This window comes from Melitaea cinxia, chromosome Z, assembly GCF_905220565.1.
Source record: "Melitaea cinxia chromosome Z, ilMelCinx1.1, whole genome shotgun sequence".
Taxonomy (NCBI): Eukaryota; Metazoa; Arthropoda; class Insecta; order Lepidoptera; family Nymphalidae; genus Melitaea; species Melitaea cinxia.
The window spans coordinates 17,338,814-17,350,936 of NC_059424.1; positions in this window are offsets into that span (position 1 = coordinate 17,338,814).

Here is a 12,123-nt window from a genome sequence, read left to right on the forward strand (position 1 = left end):
ACTCCTATACAAAAGATTTGTGATAATACTTAAAAGTCGATTTGAACTTTAATACCATACGATAAAGTTTGTGTTAGGCGATACGAAGTTCGCCGGGTCAGCTAGTTATTAATAGTAATAATAGTATTCAAGAAATCTGATTACAGTATAAGTTTCTCTGTGTCTTCCCAATAGGCTATCAGACATACTTGTTGTGGGAATGACTCGCAACTTCCCAAGTTCTTTAACAAAGATTTCATACAAACAGTAACAATATGTCACAAACTTATCAACACAAAAAATTTGTTAGTAAGCAAATTGTGCTTTATAAGTGTGTGAATGTGATCACGAATGTGTGTTTTTAAGCTAATGCATAGCTTTTATCGCGGGCTTTGAGCAACATATATGGTACGACTGTACGAAACTCGCACGGATCGAGACGAGCTGCTCCATGTATTGTAAGATAATAAAAATATTTCAAACGATATTAACTTCTCATTTAGTCAATAAAAGAAAAAAATTGTTTTCTTATCGGTCACCACGCTTTAAAAGTGTAACTTGAATTAATATCAAAGATAAAAAAAAAATACTGCATAAATAAAAAATAAATAATTATAATTGCATAGGTTGATAAAAAATGCTATGCAATAGCTTTACCGCGGCAGTCCTCGAGTGCCACACGTTTTTTTATTTATTTCTTTATATAAGCAAGACAAGATGCATATACTTTTATTGTTTTTTCCTCACTGGCATTGGCTTGACATTGAACTATATTTGGCCTATGAGTATTCTGGCTAAACTCGTACTAAGTTCACAAGACAAGCGTAAGCTGAACAACCGTCTCGTCTGTTCTCATCTAGGTGTACACCATGAAAAGTATGTGTATAAGCAGAACTTATAATTGGAGCATAATTTTAAAAGAGTTTCAAAAGCCAACTATTTTTGGCCAAGTTATTTATTACACGCTGTGGTATTTTGACAAAACGTAGATTATCAATAGATAAGCTACGTTTACCCCAAGACGTACCAACGTGTTGTTTTTTTTTCATTTTTTATCTTTTGTAAAATTCAGAATACAAAGCTTAACTAAAAATAGCAACAAAAACTCACTAAGCGCCTTTGCTATCGTAGTCTACTTATCTTATACTATTAAACGAGCAATTCTTTTATATATATATAAACTAAATCTCGGAAACGGCTCCACCGATTTTCATGAAATTTAGTATGCAGCCATTCATCATTCATCGTTTGCGAAGCGCAGTCGTATCGTCTTGCTTATTCGTAGCCGTTTTATACACAGAAAACAGAAAAAAAATAGTGGTGAGACTCAGCATTATCGACATTTGTCGATAAACTGCGCCTCTTGTTATGGACAAGTTCATCGTAAGATCATCGTCAACCAGTTGCCTAAATTCAAAGCAGCCAGCTGACGAAGAGGCTACCGATTGGCGTTTGCCTAAGCGATATGCCACTTTTAACAGTCATGATAAATTTGATGAAAATCGTGACTTACCAACCCACAATCAGTTTCATGGTTTATCGGTGGATAAAGAAGCAAATAGTAGTGATAAATTATTTAAATTAGCCACCACTACAGCTAAGAAGATCGGTCATATTTCACCCAATATACTGAATTTAAAGAGTAGTTGGTCTCACGAGAAAATAAAAGACATCGTCAACAAGTATTCCAACCGTTACAATTTGCATTACAGGAATGGAAATAAAGAAGCTGTGACCTGCTATACTGAAACATACCAAGCTGTCAAAGAAGGACTTCGGAAGGAAGATATTGCTTTCATTGCTTACACACGCAAAGACGAGAAGAGTCCTAAAGCAGTAATTAAAGGTATTCCTTCTTATTTTGAAAATGACCTACCTAAGCTGAACTAAATAAGCTCGGATTTGGGGATTCCGGAGTCACCATCCTTAAATCTCGCAGACAAAATAATACTTCGTGTCCACCTTTCTTAGTTCAACTATCTTCAGGAGTAGATATAGTCAGATTTCATCAAATCAAATATCTTTTTAACTGCATGGTTACCATTCACAAGTTTAAGCCTAATCACTCGGAAGTTACCCAGTGTTTCTGATGCAAAAATTTAGGCCACTCAGCGAGGAAATGTAACATGCCAACCATTTGCGTAAAATGTGCCGGAACCCACGCCACAGCTGAATGTAGCAAAAAGGATCGTCAAGAATTCACGTTGTTGTAATTGCAATGAAAGCAATCCTGCTAATTACAAGATATGCAGTGCTAGAACAGCTTACTTGCAACGCCTACACGTCAAAAGAAGGAAGCTTGAATTAAGTTTGAAACCCAAAGACATATTGCTAAAAAGGTAGACAATAGCAAATCTTGGGCGCAAGTAGCAGCTAATCAAATTAATTCCTCCGGAGATACACAAAATGATACCTGTTGTCCATCAAGATTCAACTCGCAACCTTTGACCCCAGATAGTCTCACATCGCCATCTGAAGATCCCACTATCATCGAGATGTACCAAATTTTATTAAAAATCCGTAGTGTAAAGTCAGAATATGTAACATGCTCATCACCTATAGAAAAGGTTATGCTCGTGCTCAATCACCTTAGTCAACATTCTAAAAGGAACGAACTACGTATCCTCTCGTGGAACGCTGATGGTGTGCGCGGTAAGATCTCTGAATTAATTGATTTTTCTCAACATGACGTATCTGTCGATATAATATTATTATTGAAACTCGTCTTACTCAATCGATACCATTGGCCACGCCGGGATGTACTTGTTATAAACAAGTGAAGTTGTGGCCTTTTTTCTCCGAAATAATTTAGAATACTTTATTGTATCTCGTTATGCCAACACCTATTTATTAACACAAAACTAGCAGGAGTGGAACATATCATAGTATCAGTTTACCAGTCACCTAACTTGCTTTTGCTCCAACATGATCTGGACTTGCTGCTGAATATTGGCTCGCGAGTTTTATTAACTGGCGATTTCAACACCAACCATGGATATTGGAACAGTAGCTATACTAACACGCGCGGATGATTACTCTTTCGCAGTATTTTCCAAAAAGACTTCATAATTCATTCACCTAATTTACCGACACAAATTAACTACTCTTCTAGTCTTAGATCAACTACACCTGAGCTTGTTCTAGCCCAAAATGTGCACAACGTTAGTGACGTTGAAACCTTTGTTGCTTTTTCTTCCAACCACTACCCTACATACTTCAGTGTTAGGGATATAAAGGACTGGAAATGCTGGTTGGACTACTTTTCACTCTATCCTTAATGATAATATCAATCTTACTGCTCTCTCTTTTAAATCTCAAGAAGAGATAGATATAGCTGTTGCAAACCTACATTCTACTATAACAAAAGCAAGAAATTTGTCTGTTCCAACAAAAAAGATACAGGCAGGAGTTTTCAAATTACCTAGTCGTATTAAGAGGTTAATAAGGTTCAAAAATTCTCTCCGTCGTTTGGATAATCTCTTACTATAAGGACGCCTTAAAAAATCTGTTCGCCGTAGTGTTCACAGCATACATAATGTTGTTCAATCCTTCTTTAAACAACATTCAGATAAGGTATGGAACGACAAACTTTCCAAGGTAGACAATACTAGTGCCAATATTTGGCGTCTGTCGAATTCACGTAAACGGAGTGGCACTGTTGTCCTGCCTCCCCTCACCCGACCGGATAGTACAATTACTTCAACGCCTGCTGAGCAGTTTGATACACTTCCACGGGCATTTCTTGACAACCTATTCAACAACAAGCCTTACTCTGAACCGAGATACATTTTATACTGACGGAGAAGTCCAAAAGTCTTTATCAGTACTTAGCAAACACCGTATCAACGATATTAGCAAACCTGTTAGGCCATTGGAAATAAATGAAATTTTAAAAACTTTTCAAAATCATAAATCACCAGGTAGTGATAGTATAGATAATGTCTTGCTTAAAAATCTGATTCAAAAGTCGATTGTGTTTTTAACTAGAATATTTAACGGCACGTTATTTTTGGCGTCAACTTGTGGAGGCCTATGTCCAGCAATGGACTGTATAGGCTCTAATGATTGATTGATTGATTTAACGGCTGCCTTTTCCTGGGTTATTTCCCTAAGGTGTGGAAATCGGCTAAAGGGATCCCTATAAAGAAATCAGGGAAAAACTATAAACTACCGACAAGTTACCATCCCATTAGTTTGCTACCATCTCTTAGTAAGCTATTTGAGAAAATAATTTACTGCAGACTGTTAGAATCCAATAACTTGATTATAAATGAACAATTTGGCTTCCGTGCCACTCATTCTACTGTACAGCAACTTGCCAGAGTTTCCAAGCATATATCCCATCATCTTAACTTTGGGCAGTCAACGAGCATGTTTCTCCTCGATATTGAAAAAGCTTTAGATACCGTTTGGCACGAGGGGCTGTTACATAAATTTATAAACTTAAATATTTCTTTAAATTTAGTAAAAATGATTGAGTCGTACCTAATGGATCGTTCTTTTTTTGTCTGTATTCATAATTACGCTTCTTCTCCTCAAATTATTCCGGCCGGAGTTCCTCAAGAATCTATCCTAGGACAATTCTTTTTCCTAAACGATATACCTATTCAACCTAAGACCAGTCTGGTGTGCTTTGCCGACGATACAGCTTCATACACATCTTCAAATGACATATATTTAATTATTGGGTGCTTGCAATTATCCATGGATCGGCTTCATAGCTATTTCTTCAACTGGAGGCTAAAATTAAACGAGGTAAAAACCGAAGCCATCCTATTTACTCGGCAACGAAAGGTCCCTAAAAGGACACTGACAATTGCAGGGCATAATATACCATGGTGTGATTTGGTTTATTATCTAGGGATTACTATGGATAGTAAACTTAATTGGTCAAAACATATTTCAAATGTACTTATTAAAGGAGCTCAGGTAATTGGGAGCTTAAGCCCGATTCTTAATATAAATTGTATTCTTTTTCCATCAACCAAACTTAGAATTTACAGTACCCTAATTAGGCCTTGCTTAAATAATGCTTGTCCCGTTTGGAGTAGTACCTACATGTACAAGTAACCACCAAATACTTCAAGTCATTCAAAATAAATGTTTAAAAATTTCATTTGAAACCGCTTATACACGAATCTAATGAAACTACATTCCAAAATCAATTTTCTGTTACTCATAAACTTCAATCTCAAAATTACTTATAAATTTTACAATAAAATTCAGAATCATAAGAACCCATTAATTTAAAACATATGTAAAATAAAAATATCAGATTTGCCTTATATCGATAAATACGGCACGTATCGTTTGCCACATCACTACCAATTATTTCCGCCATCCAATAGCAGTAGTTGCTATGAGCACGCGCATAATCAATTGAGCGAGCCTCGAACGCCGTATCGACATCCCCGCAAGTGTCTGTACAGTAAGAGGAAGTGGGCGGCGAAGTAGCTCGCAACGCGTAAATCATACTGCTCGATAAGATCACCTACAATTATGTAGATATTATGATGATGACCTGATTGATATTTTCTTTTATTTTTAATCTACCTTCTTGTGATTCTACTATTAATAGATCACAATAAAACATATGTGTATTTATCTTGTCATATTTAGTATTTTATGTTGTTATGAGTAATAGTAAACTTTTTGTAAACTTTGATAGGTGATTGTTAGCCTCATAAAGTGTATGTAACAGTTATCCATTTATTGTGCTATTGTTTCGTTAAATAAAATAAATAAACAATAATAAAAAAGGATGCAGGGGATTTTAGGGGTGATAAATCGATATAGCTAGGATTCATTTTTAGAAAATATCGCTTTATCCCTGTTTTTAGGCAATGAAAAAATTACTACAATATAGTTAGAATACGAAGATAAATTTTGCAATTGTCAATAAACTTGTAATAGCTCAGGTGAGAAATCAACCCGCGAGAAGACCACGAGAAGACCACGGTTTAAATCCCCATGTCTACTACATATAAATTACCAACACCTGGGTGACCAAGCTTAGCTCAGTATTTTTAGTAAATCGTGTATTTTGAAAATCATATTTAAATACGAATTACATATTGATAAAATATGAATAATGGTTATTTAAATAAAAAATCATGAGTGCAATTAGAAAAAAAAAGGAAAAAAATAATCGATCTGGAGACGTGAGGATTTGAATTGAGATAATTGTGTTGTAACAGAAAGTAAACTCGTTACCGTAAAATCTGAATTAAGAAGACTTTTTAAAACTGATCCTGCTATTTACTCGCCTGTTACTAGCCGGGTAGAAAAAATAATGAAGGAAATAAGTGAAAGAGAAAGAAGAATGAAAAATCCTATTTTCATAGGATATTTCAGAACCAGAATCATCTAAGAAGGAAGTGAGAAATGAGATAGACAAGAACGAAGCCATGAAAATACTTAAACAAATTAATCCTTATTGCCCAGCACCACATACTACTTTACGACTTAAGAGGTATGATCCAGAAAAAAAAACGTGTCATAAAAACTATGTTTACATCTACAGAATATTGCAAAAATATTCTTCGATATAGAAATAATATACGAAGTCGCGGTATAAAGGTATTCAGACCAAACACTGCAGCAGCGAGTATTTTTTAAAAAGTTAACTGAAGAGATTAAGACTAGATCGGAAAACGGAGAAAAAAAAATGATTATAAAATATTTTAATGGTATACCAAAAATCATTGTCTCATAACCAAAAACTTCTTAATCTACAAAAAACTAAACGCTGTAAACGAAAATGACAATGTAAGACTGGATAAAAATAATAAAATTACAAACAAGAGTTTATCAATAATATCAATATCTATCAAATTGTTATAAATGATGATGATGATTTTGACCTCTATTTGATAATCTTGACTGAAACGTAAAAAAGTGATAACGATGACTCCCTGGATAACCCCACGTATCCACGTAATTTATTGGATTAATTCGCTGTATTGAAAATCAGGACATACTGCATCTCAAGCTTGAGAAAGACCCAATCAACACGATTCTAAAGATAACATACAATCGGTATAGAAAAGTCTGTAACGAATTGCTTGAGAGAATAAAAAGATTATATGAACAAGAACGCTTAAAAAAATGCTCAAAAGATCCAAAGACAACCTGGAGACTCATTGAAACCTATACTAACTCTCAAACTAATAACAATCTGCAATAAATTTACTAAAAATTAAGGAAACCCCAGAAAAATCTATTGAATATGCTAACGGATTCTCCAATCCAATACAAAATGGTGTGTAACAATGACTTTTACTGTAATAAAAAAAATTAGGTTTGACATAGCTTAATATTGGCATTGTACGATATATTTAATTGTTTAGTTACGTAGTATATGTTTGTTTCTTTGTGTTATCGTTAGCTTTTCTCTATCTAATATATAAAATTCTCGTGTCGCGGTGTTTGTACTTAAACTCCTCCGAAACGGCTCGACCGATTCTCATGAAATTTTGTGTGCATATTGGGTAGGTCTGAGAATCGAACCACATCTATTTTTCATACTCCTAAGTTATAAGAGGGTGGGGGGGGGGGGATTTAGAGGCTTTATAACATATATGGCAAAACAACGTTTGCGGGGTCAACTAGTATTATTATTAAATCTTGCTCATGGTAAATTAAATGGTAATGGTAAAAAAAACTAATTTGTGATGATGAATGAATGCAGGTATACTAAATGGTTGGGATGAATGTTAGGTATATTTAATGTATGTCATCTATATAATTCTTTGTTTGTGTTTAAAATTGATATATTTTGTTGTATTTTCTTTGTTTTACGTAAACTATTTTGTATGCTTTTCTTTGTAAAGACCTTCGTCTGAAATAAACTTATATAATAATAATAATAATTATTATTATTATTAATCTCTACTTTGTTGATGTAGGAAAACTTTAGCTGCTAAAATAATATCAACGCCGAGCGATTATCTAACCAATTTCACTTCAGATATCCTTTCTAATACGACACTGAATTCCATGTACATGTCTGAGGTCACCGATCAGAATATCTGAAGTGTAATCAACAACCTTAAGAACGACTGTAATGTAGAATGTGATAACAAACCTACAACTATAATTAAGTCCACCAAAAAATAATAGCTGATCTTTTGACGCATATAGTGAATCTGTTAATAGTGGTGTTTTTCCACAGGCTTTTAAAATATTATAAGCATGGCGATGAAAACTATTTTACTAATTATCGTCCAATTTCAATTTTAACAGTGTTCGCTAAAATAATGGAGAAAATTATTAATAGAAAACTTCTTCCATATTTAGATAATACAAACATTCTCTTAAACAACCAGTATGGTTTCAGAACCGGGAAATCTACTAAGGATGGAATCTACTAAGTTTTTGAACTCTATGAATTTGTAGGAGCTCAGCTGGATAAAAACTTTAGATGTGAAGAAGTATTTCTGGATCTGGCCAAAGCCACGGCTTCCATTCCCAAGCTGCTGAGGAAGTTGGAGCGTATCGGTATTCGTAGCACTGTACACAAATTATTCACCGATTATTTGAGTAGCCAAAAGCAAAATGTTAAACTAGGAGATTATTATAGTTCTGATGCCAATATATCGTACGGGATTCCTCAGGGAAGTATTCGTCGTTCTAGCTTATTTCTGATATATATTAATGAATTGTGCAATCTTAATTTACCAAACTGAAAAATAATCACATATGCAAGTGACTTTGCTCTGGTTTTTTATGACAAAATCTGGGAAGATTACAACGATGGCAGAAATTGTACTAGGTATGGCGTCCCAATGGATGTATAATAACTCTCTCACACTAAACTATTTATATTTATAAAAACCAAAGTTATGTATTTTGGCATATCTCAGCGATGTGTATTCCGGGAAACAGTGAGTCCTATATACGGTTTCACTCTTGTGGCTCAAGCAGATTTCAATTTGTTAAAATTTGTATACTTTGCACTAGCACAATCTATATTATTATATTGCATAACACCGTGGGGTACCTGTAAGACGCACATGATTGAACTTGAACGTGCACAGAGAGCGCTACTTAAAGTAATGACGTTTAGTTAGAGATACCCTACCAAAGGTTTTTACGCTAACTGTAATGTCCTCACCGTTAGGCAATTATTTATTAAAGAACCCATTTTAGCTTAGCACTCAAAATTAGTTTTTTGAGAAGAAATAGCATGAGCTCGTCATAAAGATAAAGTTTTCTATCTTCCTCCCCTTAAAACAAGTTTAAGTTAAATTAAATTGAAAAAATAATACATCAAAACGTGCTTAAGTTCATAGTTGTCGTTGTCAAACTATACATTTTGGTTGAACATAATGTAATTGTTACTCTACCCTCGAATTAATTATTTTATTTGTTTACGTTATTACAAAAAATGTACTGTGATGAGCATGCAATGTAAATTTTTGCTTTAAATAATTTTTGAATAGAAAACGAATACAAATTAGGACAGTGTTATTCAAGATCACAATCACGATTCAGCATGTAACATTCCAAAGCTGGGCATAGGTCTCTTTCTCCGTATATAGGAGAAGGGTCGAGCTTAATCCACCAATGCAGGTTTTCGGATATATTTTCTAATATGAGTAATGATTGCTGTCACGCATTCAGCCTGTTACATCCCACTGCTGGACATAGGCCTATTTTTTTGTAGTCTATATCTCATTAATCGTACGTGAAGAGAGGGGGTGGCTATATTCATTACTGCCGTAACCACACAGCAGGGAATTATAGGTACTATAGTTAATATGTAACTTAAATTATTCGTCATATCAAATAAATAATTTGTTGCAATAATGTTTGATATACAGAGGTTAGGTTAGCCTATGATTAGTAAAGAAAGATAAGAGAACTTGTTTACTAACTTCAGCATTACATAGGTATAAATTTGTACTTACTCTGATATGCTATACAAAGGTTACAAAATGATACCCATAGGTTATTACGAGTACCTAGGGTTTTATCGGTATACTATTCTTTCTGTATACTTATATTGAATAATTAGAAATTCTTTATATAGAGTTCAATTTTTTATTTAATTTATTCAACAATTCCACGCGGACATGAATTGTAAATATGTATAATGTTTAATAAAAATAAAAATAAAAATATTTTTGTTAATCATCGAAAGTCTTTATATAAAGGTTTGATATTGTTCGATATTGAAGCTGTGGAAATCAAATATTTGAATTTTCATCATCATGATCGAAAAATGGTGTTAATGATAAAATCGTTGATTTATTACTTATAACCTTACCTTAGTATGTCGTTTGAGAAATTTTACAAAGATTATAATGAATCGTTCAGCTCATCTAAGTTTAAACTTCCTGTCCTTTTATTTGTTTTGTATCGTAATTTAAAAATAAAACGTTTAACATATCCCAAAATTCTTTTAATTTTTACAAATTTCGAATATTTACAAATTCTATTAAAATAGGTTCTTGAGTTACATCTGCTACGGCTAATATCGAGTTTAGTTTGATTTCATTCGGACTAGCATAATCTGAAGTACCGCGGAAAAAATACAGGCCATTCCGATTCTGTTTTTAATAAAAACTCAGGGCCGTACCACCACGAATTCTTTGTGATAATGTCTCTAGGTAATAAGGCCCTAGAAATTAAATCTGCAGGATTCAGTAATGTAGGTATATAACGCCATGAGCTGACCTCGGTTAGTTCAGATATGTCTACTGTTACATATTAGTTTTATATTTTTAGTATAGGGTAGATTCGGAATGAGCGCCCGAGCGCTCGATAATGTACTCATTCCCAATATACGCTCTGTTCGATACATGTCTTTTATTTATCACTGGCGACGAGGTAAATTAATAGCTTTTGATGAAGTAAATTTTTATTAATAGTGAAGTGGTAACATTCGAACTGAAATTCGAGAATTTGATATTAAGAATGGGAATTGGTCCGCGTATATCGATCGCGTAGAGATGTATTTTGTGGCGAACAAAATAATGGTCGTTTAATGAAACAACTTTTTTCGGATTTTATCGCGGTTTATTATTAACTTTTGATTCCCGACGTTTCGGATACTTTACAGCAACCATGGTCACGTGAGGACTGAAGTGTCAGACGTCCCAACGTTACAAAGTTATTCGAAACTACCCGACATACATCAATATCTTATTTAGTCCTATCTACGCAGAATGTGCTAATTGAGTCTTTAATCTGTGGTGAATTATGCTTGGTTTTTGATTTAATTATATTAATAATGGGGTCCCAAGCAGGTGATAATTGCCAGCCATCTTCTCTATTGAAATTTGGATGTTTTTTAATTTCAATAGCCTCACGGATCATCCTAGGTTGGAATCGGTGTTCTTTTGCGAGGATCTGTGGTTTATCGAATCTAATATAATGGCCAGCTGTGTCTAGACTGTGTTCACAGATTGCGGACTTAGTATAGCGACGATGTTTTAAGTCAGCTATATGTTCCTTAACGCGAGTTTTGATCGATCGTTTTGTTTGTCCTATATAAGAGAGACCACAGTCACAATCAAGCTTGTATACTCCTGCATCTTGTAAGGGTCTATGACACTTGACAGATGGTAAAAATTGACTTATCGTTTTTGGCGGCTTGAAAAAAGTTTTTATAGAAGCTCGCTTTAAGATGAAGAAAATCTTGTCAGTGACCCCTTTCATAAAAGGTAGCACAGCAGGACGTGAATTAACGGTTCTTCGTGCAGATAAGGGTACTGCAACGGTTGTGATGGATACGTCAGATTACAGGGATAAAATACAACAACTATTATCGGATGAAAACATACAAATATCAAAGCCGATCCAACTAACAAGGTTTTGAAAATAACTACTAATCTAATTAAAAAGTACTCCGAGTCGTTGAATCTAGACGTCAAATCTTTGATTCCTTCTTGTCCAAAACCACCTAAGCTGTATGGTTTGCCAAAAATACACAAGGCTAATGCTCCACTCCGTCCAATTGTAAGCCAGATCGACTCACCAACCTACAGTTAGTTACATGTTTAGCCAGTCTGTAATCTGACGTATCCATCACAACCGTTGCATTACCCTTATCTGCACGAAGAACCGTTAATTCACGTCCTGCTGTGCTACCTTTTATGAAAGGGGTCACTGACAAGATTGGCTTCATCTTAAAGCGAG